The sequence below is a fragment of the Panicum virgatum genome, chromosome 8N (genome assembly GCF_016808335.1).
Source record: "Panicum virgatum strain AP13 chromosome 8N, P.virgatum_v5, whole genome shotgun sequence".
NCBI lineage: Eukaryota > Viridiplantae > Streptophyta > Magnoliopsida > Poales > Poaceae > Panicum > Panicum virgatum.
In genome coordinates, this window is record NC_053152.1 from 35,244,564 (window position 1) to 35,260,392 (window position 15,829).

Consider the following 15,829-nt stretch of genomic DNA (forward strand, 5'->3'; position numbering starts at 1 on the left):
GCTACTACACATGCTGCAAAAATTTTGGCCATTAATTAAGGATAGGATCAAATTGCTGGGAAGCGATAATCAGTAAAGAACTTATTATTTCACATGCGTATGGCTTGCAGGTTTCCTGCATTTCTCATGCGGCTTTTTTTTATTCAATAGGAGGGGTTCAGGCCCCCTACTAATTATATAAATCTATAAAACATATATAGTTGGTCCCACTAAAGTCATTTATTTTAATTTCTCTGCAACCACGTTAAGCCACATCATTCTTTTTGTTTCAACCGTTAGATCTTCGGTAGATAGATAAATCCTAGCCATATGTTGTAATTGATCATCCTCCATCCCGCTAACAGTCATTAATTGAAACGTTGCACTATATCTCAGCAAAGAAACAGTTTATGTGTGTGGAGGCACTAAAATCATTAGCACACATCCAATTACTGCCCGTTTTCTTTTGTGTATATTACTTTTCCCAGATAGTTTTTATGTTGCGATTAAGGTGGCTTAGAAGACTAATGACCATTTTGCATGTGTGTCTGTCTGTTTTGCATGCCCGCATACATACTTTAGGTGGTTTTATTTGGTTTTGCATGCATTGGCCATGGAGAGAAATTGCATGCATGCACAATAGCTCTCACGTGTAACTCTCACCTTGGTATCTGAGAATCTGGCCAACATCTAATAAAATCACATATTCATGTATGCATATTAATGTTCCACTTCTTCTTGGTATATATGTGTTTAGCTTCATGGCGCCTAATAGAATGGCCTGGAGGGAGTAATCCGTAGCTCTTCGGGTTCCATTCTATAGACTGCTTGGCTTCCTCAGGCCTGCATATAAACTCCTCACTGGTGGTACCGTCACGGCGTAGGCCAGACCAGAGCAAATAGATGCAGAAGAGGAGTGGAAAGAAGGCCATGGGTTGTAGCACCGACGCAGCTGCCAAGAAGGCGAGAACACCGATGCCGCATCAACCGAAAGTGCTGGTGCTGCAGTGAGCCCATTGGCGACCTTCGTGACAGGCAGCTGGAGAGCTTCATGGTGGCAATAGTGGCCACGATGAGACCAACGAGGCCCTCCAGTATTTGGCGTGGTTGCGGCTACTTAGGCCTGCAACTCTATGCCCATGTCCAGGACGCACACCGGCGGGGATCTTATTCACATTTTTCTCTATATTTTTTTGAAAAGGAAATATATTTCAATATTCCAGTCTCTGCATGGAACTATGCATATAGCTGTATGTTATTACAAACAAGTACGTCCCAAGTTCAAAGAAAAGAGTTCCAGTCTCAAACACAAGTCCAAAATCACCGAAAAGCATTTCTATTACTAAAAGACCATCCATTTGAGGCAAAGATCTCCATAGACATGGTCTCAAGCACACGACAACCCACAAGAACGTGAGGTCGGTCGTCCTCCTTCTGCAGCAACGCCCAGAAATGGATCCAGTGAGTTCCTCGGAAGTTAACCTGCAGAGGAGTAACAACTCGAAAGTTGTTAAAAACCATGTCATTTCTACTTAACCAAATTGTCCAACATAAGGCAGATGCTCCAACCAAAATTTTGTACATAAGTTCCTTGTTAATCCCATTTAACCACCCATTAAACATATGAAAGATGCTCACATGTGGCGAAATATTAAAAGATACTTGTACAATCCCCCAGATAATTCTAGCCATTTGACAGTCAAAGAAAAGATGTTGAATGGTTTCATCCAGACTACAAAAACAACACTTTATATTGTTGACGAGCTAGATTATCTTTGGTTAGAACTACTCCTTTTTGTAAATACCAGATAAAAATCTTAATTTTTAAAGGCAGTCTTAACTTCCAGATCAAATTTTGCAATCAACGTTCTATACATGGATCGAACTGTAAAGTGACCCTTTTGTGTTAGAGACCAAAAAAAGGTATCTCTCTGATCTGTTAATTGAACATTCACAATTTTGGCTACTAAATTGTGCCAAGCTTGTAAATTGTTGCCAACTAAAGATCTTCGAAAGGCCAGATTCAAAGGATTCGATCGAAGAACCGTTGCTACCGTCGCACTCTTCTTCCGCACAATGTTATACAGGGATGGGTATTGATTTTAAAAGGGGGTGTTATCTAGCGAAGCATCCTCCCAGAATCTAGTATGTGACCCATCACCCACTTTGAATTTGCCCATCCTCAAGAGATCATTTTTGGCCTTCATAAGACCCGACCAAAAGTGAGAATCACCAGGCATATGTTCAACTTGTGTGATTGTTTTGTGTCTCAAATACTTATTTCTAAGGAGTCATTGCCAAATGCCATCCTCATTGATGAGTTTAAACACCCATTTACTAAGTAAGCATCTATTCTGTAAGTCTAAGTCTAATATTCCTAACCCTCCTTGGTCCTTAGATGTACACAGTACCCCCCATTTTGTCGGTCTAAATATTTTCCTATGCCCATCGCTCTGCCAAAAGAATCTAGATCTGTAGTAATCTAGTCTTTTTAGGATGTCACGAGAAACCTCGAAGAAAGAAAGCATAAACAATTATGTTAGCTAATTAATTTGTTGAGAATTTCTTATTCACATTTTTCTCCATCCATCATTTATAAATTAATTTGTTGTCTTCATATATCCATTGGAATATCTTCTTCATATTTTTCCAATTCATCTCCAAATATGTTAGCTAAACAATAACCTCAAACCGTCATCTAAACTATAGCTTCAAATTTCCGCAGCAATGCGCGGGGTATTCAACTAGTTAAAAGTTATTTCCCACGCGAGAGGTGCTCAAGAATCTGGTTTGGTCCAGGAAGGATTTGTGGGAGCAGAAGAGTTTCGGGGTAGATGATTGCTTTCTGGTGAAGAAGACTGATCAGTCGACTGGAACTCCTCGCAAACTGAGCCTCACGTCTGATCGCGGGGGGGGGGGGGGGCGGACAAGAGGGGGAGATCCTTGCACAGGAGTGAGGATTTGGCAGGGCGAGGAAGGGGTGAGCCAGGTCCGTCCCCGTGGGTGTTCAACCAGTTCGATTGAACAGGTCCCCAATCTTGAGGGGCCCCCAAATTCATGTGCAACAGCCCATGAGTCCTATTAAATTGGCCCACGTTTGTTTCCATGACTCCTGGTTGCCTGTTGGATTAGAGAGTTCACCGTTTTGTCTTCCCTTTTCCACGACTACAGCGCAACGACATCTCGCCTTCGCTGTTCGCTTGCGCGATTGGGGCAACAGGGCGCGTGCGCGTCTCTGCACATCTGGCAGTACCACGGCAGGAGCCAGGGGCAGGCCGCAGGGCAACGGCACGACGCCACAACGGCACACCACGTTGACGACTTGACCGGCCGAGTCCATCGTCCGCGCGTTTCGCACGCCTGCAGGCAGCAGCTTGCTCGCCTCGCCTGATGTCCTGATCGGTAAACCAGTACTCAGTAAGTGCTACCTACTGCTACAAGTCAGCCTACTTCTTTTTATTTAATTGATAAATGATGAATCGATCAATAATTGATTGATGTTTTGTATATGTGTGCATCAGTTGATCTACACATTTATTGTTTCAAGATCAAACCTTGTCTTCTGCAAATCGATCTAGAAAATTTGATTTGGGCTCTCAAAAGTGTAAAAGAAAGCAAATAATGGAACAATTAATTCAATCTCAGAAAGGTGCCACAGATAGGTTTATTATAAAAGAATCACAAGTGGTCACCGGGAATCAAACTATTGATCAAGGTCCTGCAAACTGCTAGTACAGTTGATAATGATACTATAGATGGTCATGGATAGACTGAAAATAATATTGAGGGTCAGGAAACTGCTACTGATAAAACAAATAGGCAAACGGATAATGACAGTGATAATTTGAATACTTCTCCTGTTGCAGATAATGATTCTTTTCAGCCTGATATATTTGATCCAAGATATTGGGATTCCCTTGATTCTAAACAAGTTGACATTTTAGCAAAAGAGGGCCCTAAAAGAGACTTGTTATTTCAGAAAGGTCATAAGGATAAGTATTCCAAAAGGTTTTCTGCATGTTTCTGTACTAGATCTCTTTCAAATGAAGAGTACTGTGATAGGGATTGGCTTGTCTATTCTAAGGAACTTGATAGAGTATTTTGCTTTGGCTGTATATTATTTACAAACTGGTACCGTAAAGGCCAGCGAGCAAATGAGGGGTTCAATGACTGGATACATCATGGTAGTAGACTTAAAGAGCATGAGACAAGTGCAGATCATGTTTTGAATATGACCAATTGGTATGAGTTGCGTAGTAGATTGCAAAAGGATCAAACTATTGATAAAACTGCTCAGCGGAAACTTGAGAAAGAAAAGAACCATTGGAGAAAAGTTTTTTTAGAATTGTTGGTGGCATTGTAACATTTTTTGCCAAGCATAATCTAGCATTTCATGGTAATAGCAGTAAACTGTATGATGATAGCAATGTGAATTTTTTGGGTTTGATAGAGATGCTGGCTGAATTTGACCTAGTTATTCAAGAGCATGTTTGTTGTATTACAAATGAAGAAACTCAGGTTCATTATCTTGGTCCTAGGATTCAAAATGAGTTGATAAACATGCTTGATGGTGCTATTAAGTCTGAAATTATTAAGAAAATAAAGAGTGCAAAGTATTTCTCTATCATACTGTTGACGCAAAATCAACACACTGGAATCTGAAGGCACTGTTCGCCAAGCATCAGAATACAGACAAAGCGTGCCAGTAAATTTGACCAGTAAATTGATAAGGAAGCAGCAAACCGTCAAATTCAAGAGTGTATCGGCTGGATTTCCGAACCACTCTTACGCAGGGTATCGGCAAGGCTCTGCCGATACAGAAGGCGACAAAAGATCGTGTAAGATGAGCGTGTAATAAAAGCGATCTATTACGGATCGGCAATGGGCTGCCGATGCTGATGAGCAACCAGACGGCTAGATCTAGAACCGATACGTGCCAAGTAACAACGTACAAACCTACGAATGTATGGATCTAGACAAAGCTAAGCTTATGATTCAATCTAATCGGCTTTAAAAGGTTTATCGTGATAAACAAGGAGCTTACAGCCGATTAAACAGATCACTAAGCGGGGTAGTTTGTGAATTAATCTAAATGAGAAAACAGCGATACGCCCAGAGATCAAAGCTTAGATAAATTCGGTAAATTTTGAACAGATCTGAATAAAGCGACAGCGATGCGCCAGGAAGCTAAAGCTTAGATTTCCTCGGTAAACGAAAATTTACCAGCAAACCAAGTCGCTCGAATGTGAGACGTCCTTGATCAGCTTGAAAGAGCTCGCAGAAAGAAAAAAGATGGCGAAGCCGCCGACGAGAAAGTAAATTGCAAGTAATAAAGTTTGTTTGTTTGGATGCGTATCAATCTTTCACAATGGCCGGGGGTTCATATTTATACCCCACGCTAACATAGTCCTAGCCAATTACGGCAAAGCATTGATTTTATCTAAAGAAACTTATTCTAATAAACAAAAAATACCTCCTTCCAAACCGAGACCATCTCGTATCAAAACTGTACCCGATCCTCACCTTCCGTGTACCATCATTATTTCCAACCAGGCATTCCTCTCTTCTACCGATCTTTGACGTGTGCCAAAAAACGGTGTCAATGCATGCCCCCCAGTTTCGGAGTGAAATATCCTTTTGCTCCGAAATTATTTCCCAATTATAATTATTTCCTTCAAGCGGTTGCCTCAAAAGCGCTTCATGCCGTTGCAACTATCAATCTAGCATCCCGACCGTTGAGGTGGGGTCACCTTATAAATACACCAGGATATCTTTCCCCTCTCTCTTCTTCTCCACTCAAGAACTCATCTGCGTCTCCGCCTGCGAACTCCGGCACATCTTCTCTGAACATCCAAGGCTCCTCCCAAGTTCTGCGAATGGCTTCCATCTCCGAGATCCCTCAGGTACAACATCCCCTTATTCTTCTGTGCTGCTATTTCAATCTGCAACCTATGATTGTTCTTGATTTTCCCTTGTTCCGCCATCATTTCTAGGCCCTTAGGAATTCGATCTTCATTCCTTTGTCCGAACAACCCAGCATGGTCTGCCTAGGTCCCATGGGAAACACAGATCCAACTAATATAATCAATCTGGAAACCGGCAGAATCCCGCTAAAGGCCTCAAACAAGACATCAGATTGGTCCCTCGCCTTCAGATCTTGGCCAAATATTACTCCTGGGTGGAGAAATTGGTTCCGTAGAGTAGCAGGCAGTCACCGAGCCACCTGGGAGCAGTATGACATCAGCCAATGCCTCAACTTATCTCTGTCAGAAATGGTTAAGAATGAGCCGATGCTCATATCGGCTTCCTTCTTTTGGTCTGATGCTGTAAACGCTTTCCTGTTTGGTCATGGCCCAATGACCCCAACCTTACTAGATGACATGATGCTAACGGGTCTGAACATCACTGCCTCCGATAGAGCTTTTAATTTTTTGGACCCAGCCACTTTTAAGATAAAGACCAGAGCCATCGGTGGCTGGAGTGGATATGTCTCTGAAAACATGAAAACCGGCTCGATATCAGTCAGGGAACATACTGCCTTTCTCAACATGTGGTTGGAAAAATTCATCTTCCGTGGCAAAACAGTAGGCCCAACTAGCAACACTCTGAAGATGGCCGAAACTTTGGCTAGTGGAAACCCAGTGCCCCTTGGCAAACACCTGCTAGGATCAGTCTATCACCTTCTCCACCAAGTATCGGCCAAATTAAGGGCCGATCAACCAATCTCCAATCTGGGAGGTCCCTGGTGGTTCATCCAACTATGGCTGAACATGTACATGCACAAGACTATGGGCATCAGGCTGTCAGAATTGTCCTTCCCATCTGAAGAGTTTGATGAAGAGGAAGATCCAATCACTCGCCATTGCACTTCCTTCGGTGAAGTAGCTATCATGATTGCCAATGACTCCAATGTCTTTGGCAAAATTGATTTCTTCAAATGCTTCTACAATGGCTTCACCGAAGATTCTACCATCTGGTTTGCATACCACGATGACAACAGAGAGTATGAAAATCCTTTCAAGCTCAATCTTGATTCTTGAAAAAATGATGAAGAAGCCACAAATATCATGAGAGAAGCCATATCTCCAAGAATTCTGCCAGCCAATTTCACTTCTGGAAAGAGTGCAATTGGCTATGAGTTTTGCTACCCGTCAGTTGTAGCCAGGCAATTGGGATTCGTTCAAGTACCACCTCTCTACTATTTTGCCGATAAGGTGCAGGCGAGAAACCCAATCGGCACTGCTCTCACATATAATCGGCTGAAGAGCTTGGAGCCTGTCGCCGACATGACACAGCTAGCCGATTGGCAAGTGCGCCGCTTACCACTATTCCTTTCACACAATGGTGGTCAGAATGGCAAGAGCACCTTTTCTGCGGAACACTGAAGGTTTACTGCATTGCCTTGGATGAAAACTACCAAGGTGCTGATGATGAGGTAAACACAGAAAACTTTTCTCGTTGCATTCTTATATTATACTGTCTTTCTGTATTCTGACAAATCTTCTTATTAGGTTGATGGTACTCCATCTCCTACAATCAGCAGAAGCGGGCAACTGTTCAGATATGCCCCACTAACTGACTACCCTCTCATCGGCTACGACGCACCAACTCTTGCTGATGTCACTACTGGCAAGAAGCGAAAAGTGACCAGCACCAAGAAAACAATTCAGAAGACTCCAGGCTCCTCCAGTCGAACTCTGACCATTGCATCGGCACCAGATGCCGATGTTTCAACAGTTGCCTCTCCTCCTCGTTCAGAAGGTAATGAATAACTTTCACCCTCTCCACTGATCATAATGCATTTCTCACAGACCTTGTCATTCGGCACACTCAGACATAGCTGCCGAAGATATGGATGAAGATGACATCCAGGAGATTGTCCCTCAAACATCTCCGATTGTCCAGGTATTCTATCTTGCTTGTTCATAATTTTCTGACAAACATTTGATATTTGCACCATCGTATTAGATCCAGCATCTCCCTTCCAAGAGGGCCAGAACGACTGCTTCACCAATTCAGGTAACATAATCATCTCTCCTTTTCTGATCAAATTATGCAACTAACATTGATTCTTCTATCCAGCAAACATCAAGCGTGCAAGAGCCATCAATCATTTCTCAAGATGCTCTTCCTGACCCTGGTGCTTCAACATTGCTACTTGCACCCATCTCTACACCAACTGCCGATGAAGTTCCTCGAATTCAAGTAAGACATCTCATCATTTTTAGAACTTCAAAAGGAGATCATCTAACTAACATTCCTCCCTCTTTAACTAGGCACAAGATAGCCCAGACAATAGTCTGTTCTCTTTTCAACTTAGAACTTGTGGTGCAGAAGATGAGGTGACATCATCAGCAGAATCGGCTCTATTATCTGAAGAAATAAAGGCCAAACTCCAGGAAGTTCTACAGTTGCTGAATCAAGACATTGGCCAATTGGTTCAAGATGGTGAGCTGATTCGTGCCATCCTGAGGTCTCTGAAGGGTATTCTTCTTGAATCCCTTGAAGAAGCACTACATCCCGCTGCCTATATTGAGAGTCATCAGATCTCAGTCCTCAAAGCCCAGAAGCGTCTCTCTGATCGGCTTCACCAGGAGCAAACGATCAAACAAAGAGATGATCTGAAAAATCTCGTGGATGTAACCCGAGGGAAAATTGTTTCTCTGACCCAGTCCAATGCAGCTATGGAGCTATCCAAAAGAGATCTAGAAGCCAAACGGGATCGTCTCATCAAAGAATTGGAACGTGTGAACCAGGAAATTGCCGATGTGGACAACAGACTATCCCAGCTCCCAACGGCTCTTCAGCAGCTCGAAGTAAAGAAACAAGAGCAAGCCCGACAGACCTATCAACTCCACAAGAGCATCAAAACAGTACCAGGTTCTGCCGAGGCCGACGTTCAGGAGATCCAGATTGCTGATAACATTCCCCTGCGCGCGATCTCCGTAATCCAGAATGCCCTGGGATCTTTGTGAACTGTTATTCATTCTTGCTGTAGTGGAAAAACTTTAATCTAATGTATTGTAAACAACGCTTAATTCTCAATTTCTGCTTCTGCCCAACACATCATTTTCCTTTTGGATTTTATTGCTCTAAGGTCGATACAAAAATTATATCAGCCATCCATAGCCAATGTTATCACAACATCACTGGTTTTCCCCTACATTTTATGTTCTAAAGGCAACACCTGTTATGTCAGCTATACTAAAACCTAGCCGATGTTTGTATCATCAGCTTTTACAATATCACCTAAGATTCATCTGTAGATCCAATTGCTGAACTCGATGATATCTCGTAATCGGTGACTTTCAGAAACTCTGCTTCCCATGCTTGACCAGAAAAGCACTTTACTCTCTCATAATTCTCCTCACAAGCTTCTGCCGATGCAATACTGAATGATGAATCAGCAGCAACGACTTCAACAACATCACCGATCCACTGTATAAGGCATTGATGCATAGTAGACGGTATGCAACAATTGGCATGAATCCAATCTCTTCCCAATAGCAAACTGTATGACCCCTTCCCATTGATAACAAAGAAAGTAGTAGGAAGAGTCTTACTGCGATGGTTAAATCAACGCACAATGCTCCAACTGCCGGAGATACGACCCCTTCAAAATCTTTGAGCATCATATCTGTCTTGGTCAGATCTTCACTACTTTTTCCGAGCTTGCGTAACATAGTATAGGGCATTATATTCACTGCTGCTCCCCCATCTACCAGCATTTTTGTGACAGGTTTACCATCAACAAATCCTTTCAAGAACAGAGCTTTAAGATGTTTGCGTTTTTCATCCTCCGGTTTCTCAAAAGTAGCTGGTATAGGTTCCAAATTTAACTGAGCCATAGCTTCTTCCAAATCGTGCTCCTCACAATCATTATCTGGAGCCATAAACTCACTAGGTAGCATGAAGGCCATATTAATAGGTACAGCCGATGACCCTGATGGTTGCTCCTCATCAGCCCTTGGCTTGACACGCCAAACTTCAGACCTAACTCCCCTCCTAGGAGGCTCTCTTCTTTCCTCTTCCTCTAGTGCCTCTGTCTGACGCAGCCTTTGGACTCGCCTCTTCTGTGACCTGGTCAAACCTCCTGGGCACCATCGAGGCCGATCAATGTTATCATGAACTGGCACTCTTTCCAGATCTCTATGATGTGGGTAGTCATCAGGAACCTGAGCGAGAGCAGCTTGTTCAACTCGCTCATCGATAGAAATCCTTCCTCCTGCAGGATCACGTAGCATGGTCCTTCCCCCCAGCCGATCGTGCACTGAAACCCTGCCCCCCAGCCGATCATGTACAGAGATGCGTCTATCAGCACCCCTCTCTCTAATGATCAGCCCTTGAGGCCTCTGGTCGAAACGTGGCTTCTTGAATGACTGGTCTTCACAACAGAAACCATTGCACTCTGGACAATTATCCACTGTCGGCAGAGTCAACCCTTCTTCCCAACAATACACAAAGAAAGGACACTTCCAATGCCCTTCACGTCGTCGTGCAGATTCTTCCATGTACTGTCTTCTTTCTTGATCATGCTGAAATTTGTTCAACAGCATCTGAGACGTGACCTTCTTTTTAGGCACCACTGATTCCCCTCTCTGTTGTGGCCCTTTGCCTTTAGCTTCATCAGCCGTCATCTATGCTTTGAGATCAACAGCATCAGATTCCTTGGCCGATTGTGATGTGAGCATCTTTGTTTGTAAAGCATTGCCCTTTTTTCCAACATCTACCATGTTTGCTGGAAACGGATGCCCATCAATCTTCACCGGCTTTTTGGGTGTTTCAAACTTGAGCCTACCCTGCTCTATAGCCGATTGTATTTGCTGACGGAATACCTTGCACTCATTGGTTTCATGAGATGTCGCATTGTGCCACTTGCAGTACTTGATATTCTTCAACTCCTGATCTATCGGGATCTTATGGTATGGCTTCAGCTTGATCTGTCCCTCTGACAGCAACAGGTCAAAGATCTTGTCAGCCTTGGTAATATCGAACCCATACTTCTCGGGTTCTTTGTTACCGAAAGGACATGAGATCGGCTTCTTATTGTTCTGAACCCATTCAGCCGATCCCACCATCTGATCATCATCTGAATCAGAAGAATCTGAGCAGTCAACAAAGCTAACCTTTTTCTAGAAGTTGCTCCTCTTCTGCTCATATGGTCTTGCCTCCCCTGTCATCCTGTTAGCCATCTGACTGATGATGTAGAACTCCTGAGAAGCATACTTCTCCTTGATATGTGGTAGGAGTCCTTGGAAGGCAACCTCTGCTAGCTGTTGATCAGATAGAACCAGACTAAAGCACCAGTTCTTAACATCTCTGAACCTCTGAATGAAGGCAGTGACCGATTCATCATTTCTTTGCCTCAAGTTGGTCAGATCGATCAGCTTCATCTCCTCTACACCAGAGTAGAAGAACTGCTGGAACTGCTTTTCTAGATCGGCCCAGTATATAATGGAATTGACTGGCAATGTAGTGAACCATATGAAGGCCGATCCAGATAAGGACATGGAAAACAAACACACTTTTAATGCGTCGTGTTGAGCTGCCTCTCCACATTGCACAATGAATCTGTTGATATGTTCAACTGTGGAGACTTCCCCCTGTCCAGAAAACTTGGTGAAATCTGGAAGCTTGTACTTGTGGGGCAATGGCAGTTGATCATAAGTAGGTGAATACGGAGTTCTGTACATCAGATTCTGCTGCTTTGGCTTCAAACCAAACTGATCTCTCATCACCTCAGCAATCTTGGATGCCCAGTCGACCTATCGGCCACCAGCTGATACTATCTGTGGTGCAGGTGGGGTCAACGGTAAGGTTGTCGATGCTATCTGGATGTTTGGCGAGGTCATCGGCTGAGCAGCCGATGGCGTCTGTGTAGCTTGCTGAGGGGGTTGATTAGATGGTGATTGGTACAACACCATCTCATTGCTGTGATTGTTCTATGCCTTCTTCTGATTAATCTGTTGCTGTGCAAAGCTAGGTACATTAGGCACATCCACATGGTGCCACATACCAGTCGCAAGATCTTGGAAAACCCATGTGACTCCATTGGCGTGAGGGAATCTGTTTGCCAGGACTTCTGTTGGAGACTTGGGTTGCAGCATCATCGCCAGATACTGTTGTTGGGGTGTCGACCATGGAGCCGACACATTGCTTGGGCTTGCTGGTGAAGGTACTGACATAGATATAACCGCTGGTTGTGTCGTTGGTGCGGTATCTTGAGGTTGAGTCGGCTGCGAAGCCGACGCACTGACTTGCTGGTTCATCGGCTGAGAAGCCGATGTACTTGGCTGCTTCGATAGAGATGGGATCATGAATTCCAGAGGCATACCAAGTCCAGTAGTTGGATTCCAACCAGCTGGGTATCCTGACATGAAGTTCCCCTGTGCATATGTAGCCATCGGTGTAGAATTGGTGTACACTGGAGGAATCTAAGTTGTCACTACAGTGCTAATCGGTTGTACATCTAAGACTTTCCCTTCTGCCTGAGCTTGGGGGTCAATCTGTGGTGTTCCAGTAGCCAATCCAACAGGAGAGAAGACCATCTAACTACCCTGATATAAGCTAGTTCCATAAAGCCAGGTGTCCCTCTATCTTGTAGCATCTTGAGCACAGTATTGTGGATGTGATTGGCCATGAGTGGAGCATGATTTACGAAAGCATGTCCAATAGCCTCATTCATCTACTGAATCATCCTATCCTCCTTCTGTGCTTCCTCAGACGGTACAAAAGTGGGAAAATTGAACTTTTTTATTACCTCTCCACTTCTGTTGGTGCTGAAGAACAAAAGGCACTGCTGCTCAAAAGCATCTGTGATTGCTTTAAGTTATGCCTTGTGTTCTTCCTTCAACTTCTCTTTATCGATCGGGATCTGATTATTTCCAGATACCTCTGCCTTCTCTGACATCTTGATGTTTTGTGTCCCACCGAGCGTGCCAAAAGATGTATTGACGCAAAATCAACACACTGGAATCTGAAGGCACTGTTCGCCATGCTTCAGAATACAGACCAAGCGTGCCAGTCAATTTGACCTGTAAATTGACAAGGAAGTAGTAAACCGTCAAATTCAAGAGTGTATCGGCTGGATTTCCGAACCACTCTCACGCAGGGTATCAGCAAGGCTCTGCCGATACAGAAGGCGACAAAAGATCGTGTAATAAAAGCGATTTATTACGGATCGGCAATGGGCTGCTGATGCCGATGAACAATCAGACGGCTAGATCTAGAACCAATACGTGCCAAGTAACAATGTACAAACCCACGAATATATGGATCTGGACAAAGCTAAGCTTATGATTCGAGCTAATCGGCTTTAAAAGGTTTATCGTGATAAACAAGGAGCTTATAGCCGATTAAACTGATCACTAAGCCGGGTAGTTTGTGAATTAATCTAAACGAGAAAACAGCGATGCGCCCAGAGATCAAAGCTTAGATAAATTTTTTAAATTTTGAATAGATCTGAATGAAGCGACAGCGATGCGCCCGGAAGCTAAAGCTCAGATTTACTCGGTAAACGAAAACTTACCAGCAAGCCAAGTCGCTCGAATGTGAGACGTCCTTGATTAGCTTGAAAGAGCTCGTAGAAAGAAAAAAGATGGCGAAGCCTCCGACGAGAAAGTAAATTGCAAGTAGTAAAGTTTGTTTGTTTGGATGTGTATCAATCTTTCACAATGGCCAGGGGTTCATATTTATACCCCACGCTAACATAGTCCTAGCCGATTACGGCAAAGCATTGATTTTATCTAAAGAAACTTATTCTAATAAACGAAAAACACCGCCTTCCAAACCGAGACCATCTCGTATCAAAACTGTACCCGATCCTCACCTTCCGTGTACCATCATTATTTCCAACCAGGCATTCCCCTCTTCTACTAATCTTTGACGTGTGCCAAAAAACGGTGTCAACACATACTATTGTACCCCTGATGCAAGCCACCAAGAACAGATGTCTTTAATTATAAGATATGTGGATGTATCTTCAATTCGTGTTTGCATTGAAGAACCTTTTCTAGGATTCTTAGAAGTAAATGATATGACTGGACAAGGACTTTTTGATGCAATACAGAATGAGCTAAAGCGACTTGATCTTGATATAGATAATGTGAAAGGACAAGGCTATTGTTATGGATCAAATATGAAAGGATGCAATAAAGGGGTAAAAACAAAATTTTTGGAGGTAAATCCAAGAGCTTTCTATTCTGCTTGTGGTTGTCATAGCCTCGATCTAGCACTTTGTGACATGGCTAAGAATTGTGGTAGAGCTAAAGATTTCTTTGGGATCATCTAGCGCATCTACACAACCTTTGCTAATTCTACTAAGAAATGGCAGATTCTAAAAGGTAACATAAAAGGATGGATTCTTAAATCAGTATCAGCTACACGTTGGGAGAGTCGTGTTGAAAGTGTTAAAGCTATCAGATTTCAATGTGCAGACATTCGGGAAGCTCTACTTCAGGTATTTCCTATTGGTAATGATGCATTGTTAATGACATAATACCTTCGGTCATATCTAGTTTTAACACACATATTGTTTCTCTTAATTTCAGGTATCTGATTTTGAGAATGATGTAAAAACAAGAAGTGAGGCTAAAGGTTTGGCAATTAAAGAACTTGGAGAGTATGAATTTATAGTGGCAACAATCATTTGGCATGAAGTATTATATGCCATTAATTTAGTAAGCAAAAGCTTGCAAGCAAAAGATATGCTTATAGATGTTACAATCGAGAAAGTGCAAGGGCTCATTACTTTCTTCAAAGGATACAGAGAAATAGGTTTCTCGGAGGCATTGGAGGTAGCTAAAGGGATTGCACTTGACATGGATATTGGTACATCCTTTCGTAAGAAACATGAAATTAAAAGAAAGAGGCAATTTGATGAGAACCCCAGATGACACATGGATATTGGTACATCCTTTCTATCCATTGTTGATCAAGCTATTTCCTCCCTTACAACAAGATTTGAACAATATCAAGGGAATCAGAAAAAATTTGGCTTCTTATTTACTTCAGACATATTGCAGTCATTGGATAACAACAGTTTGAAATCTTCTTATGAAAATCTTGAGACTGTCCTTACAAGAGATGGGAAATCTGATATCGATGCTAAAGAACTGTATGTGGAGTTGCAGTTTCTTCAAGATTTCAATCCTAAAGAAAATATAGGCCCTGTTGAAATTTTGAAGTTTTTGAAGCGGCATGATTGCTTTCCCAATGCAACCATCGCTTATAGAGTCTATTGACCATTCCTGTGACTGTTGCATTAGCAGAACAGAGCTTTTCTAAGTTGAAGCTACTGAAGTCTTACTTGTGTTCTACAATGACACAAGAAAGTCTTAATGATTTGTCCATCATAGCACTTGAGAGTGACATGTTAGAAAATATTGATTATGAGTCTATCATTGAAAATTTCATTTCAAGAAACACGAAAAGAATGATGCTATTCAAGTAAAGATTATGCAACCAAGATTAAGTAGGTATGATTCTTGATGTTATCCATTGCTGTGTAATATATTACGTTGTATTCGTTTATTTCATATCTTATTTTGCTAGTCAAGTAGGCCCCGCTTTAGACTTTTCAACAGGGCCCCCGTTTCTATCGGGACGGCCCTAGGGCGAGCGTAGACCAAGGAATCTTGCGGAGGAGTGGGAGGGCTGGGGAGGAGGCTGGTTCCCCCCCCCCCCCCCCCCACGGCATCCAGGTTTCCCGCATACTCCATATCATCGTCCCCGTCCATATGGCTACTATCCGGAGCCCAACCATCCACCACAGAGGGGGTAGAACTTTGGAGGAAGGGGATGGCTGCCATAACACTTCAATCAAAATCAACACCAGCTGAACCAACCTGAT

At 42.9% G+C, this 15,829-nt stretch overlaps 1 pseudogene; it reads left to right on the forward strand.

Annotated features, from left to right (window-relative positions):
* LOC120684979 overlaps positions 1–15,430 on the forward strand; it is a 42,084-nt pseudogene extending 26,654 nt beyond the window's left edge.
* Positions 15,431–15,829: the final 399 nt, after the last annotated feature.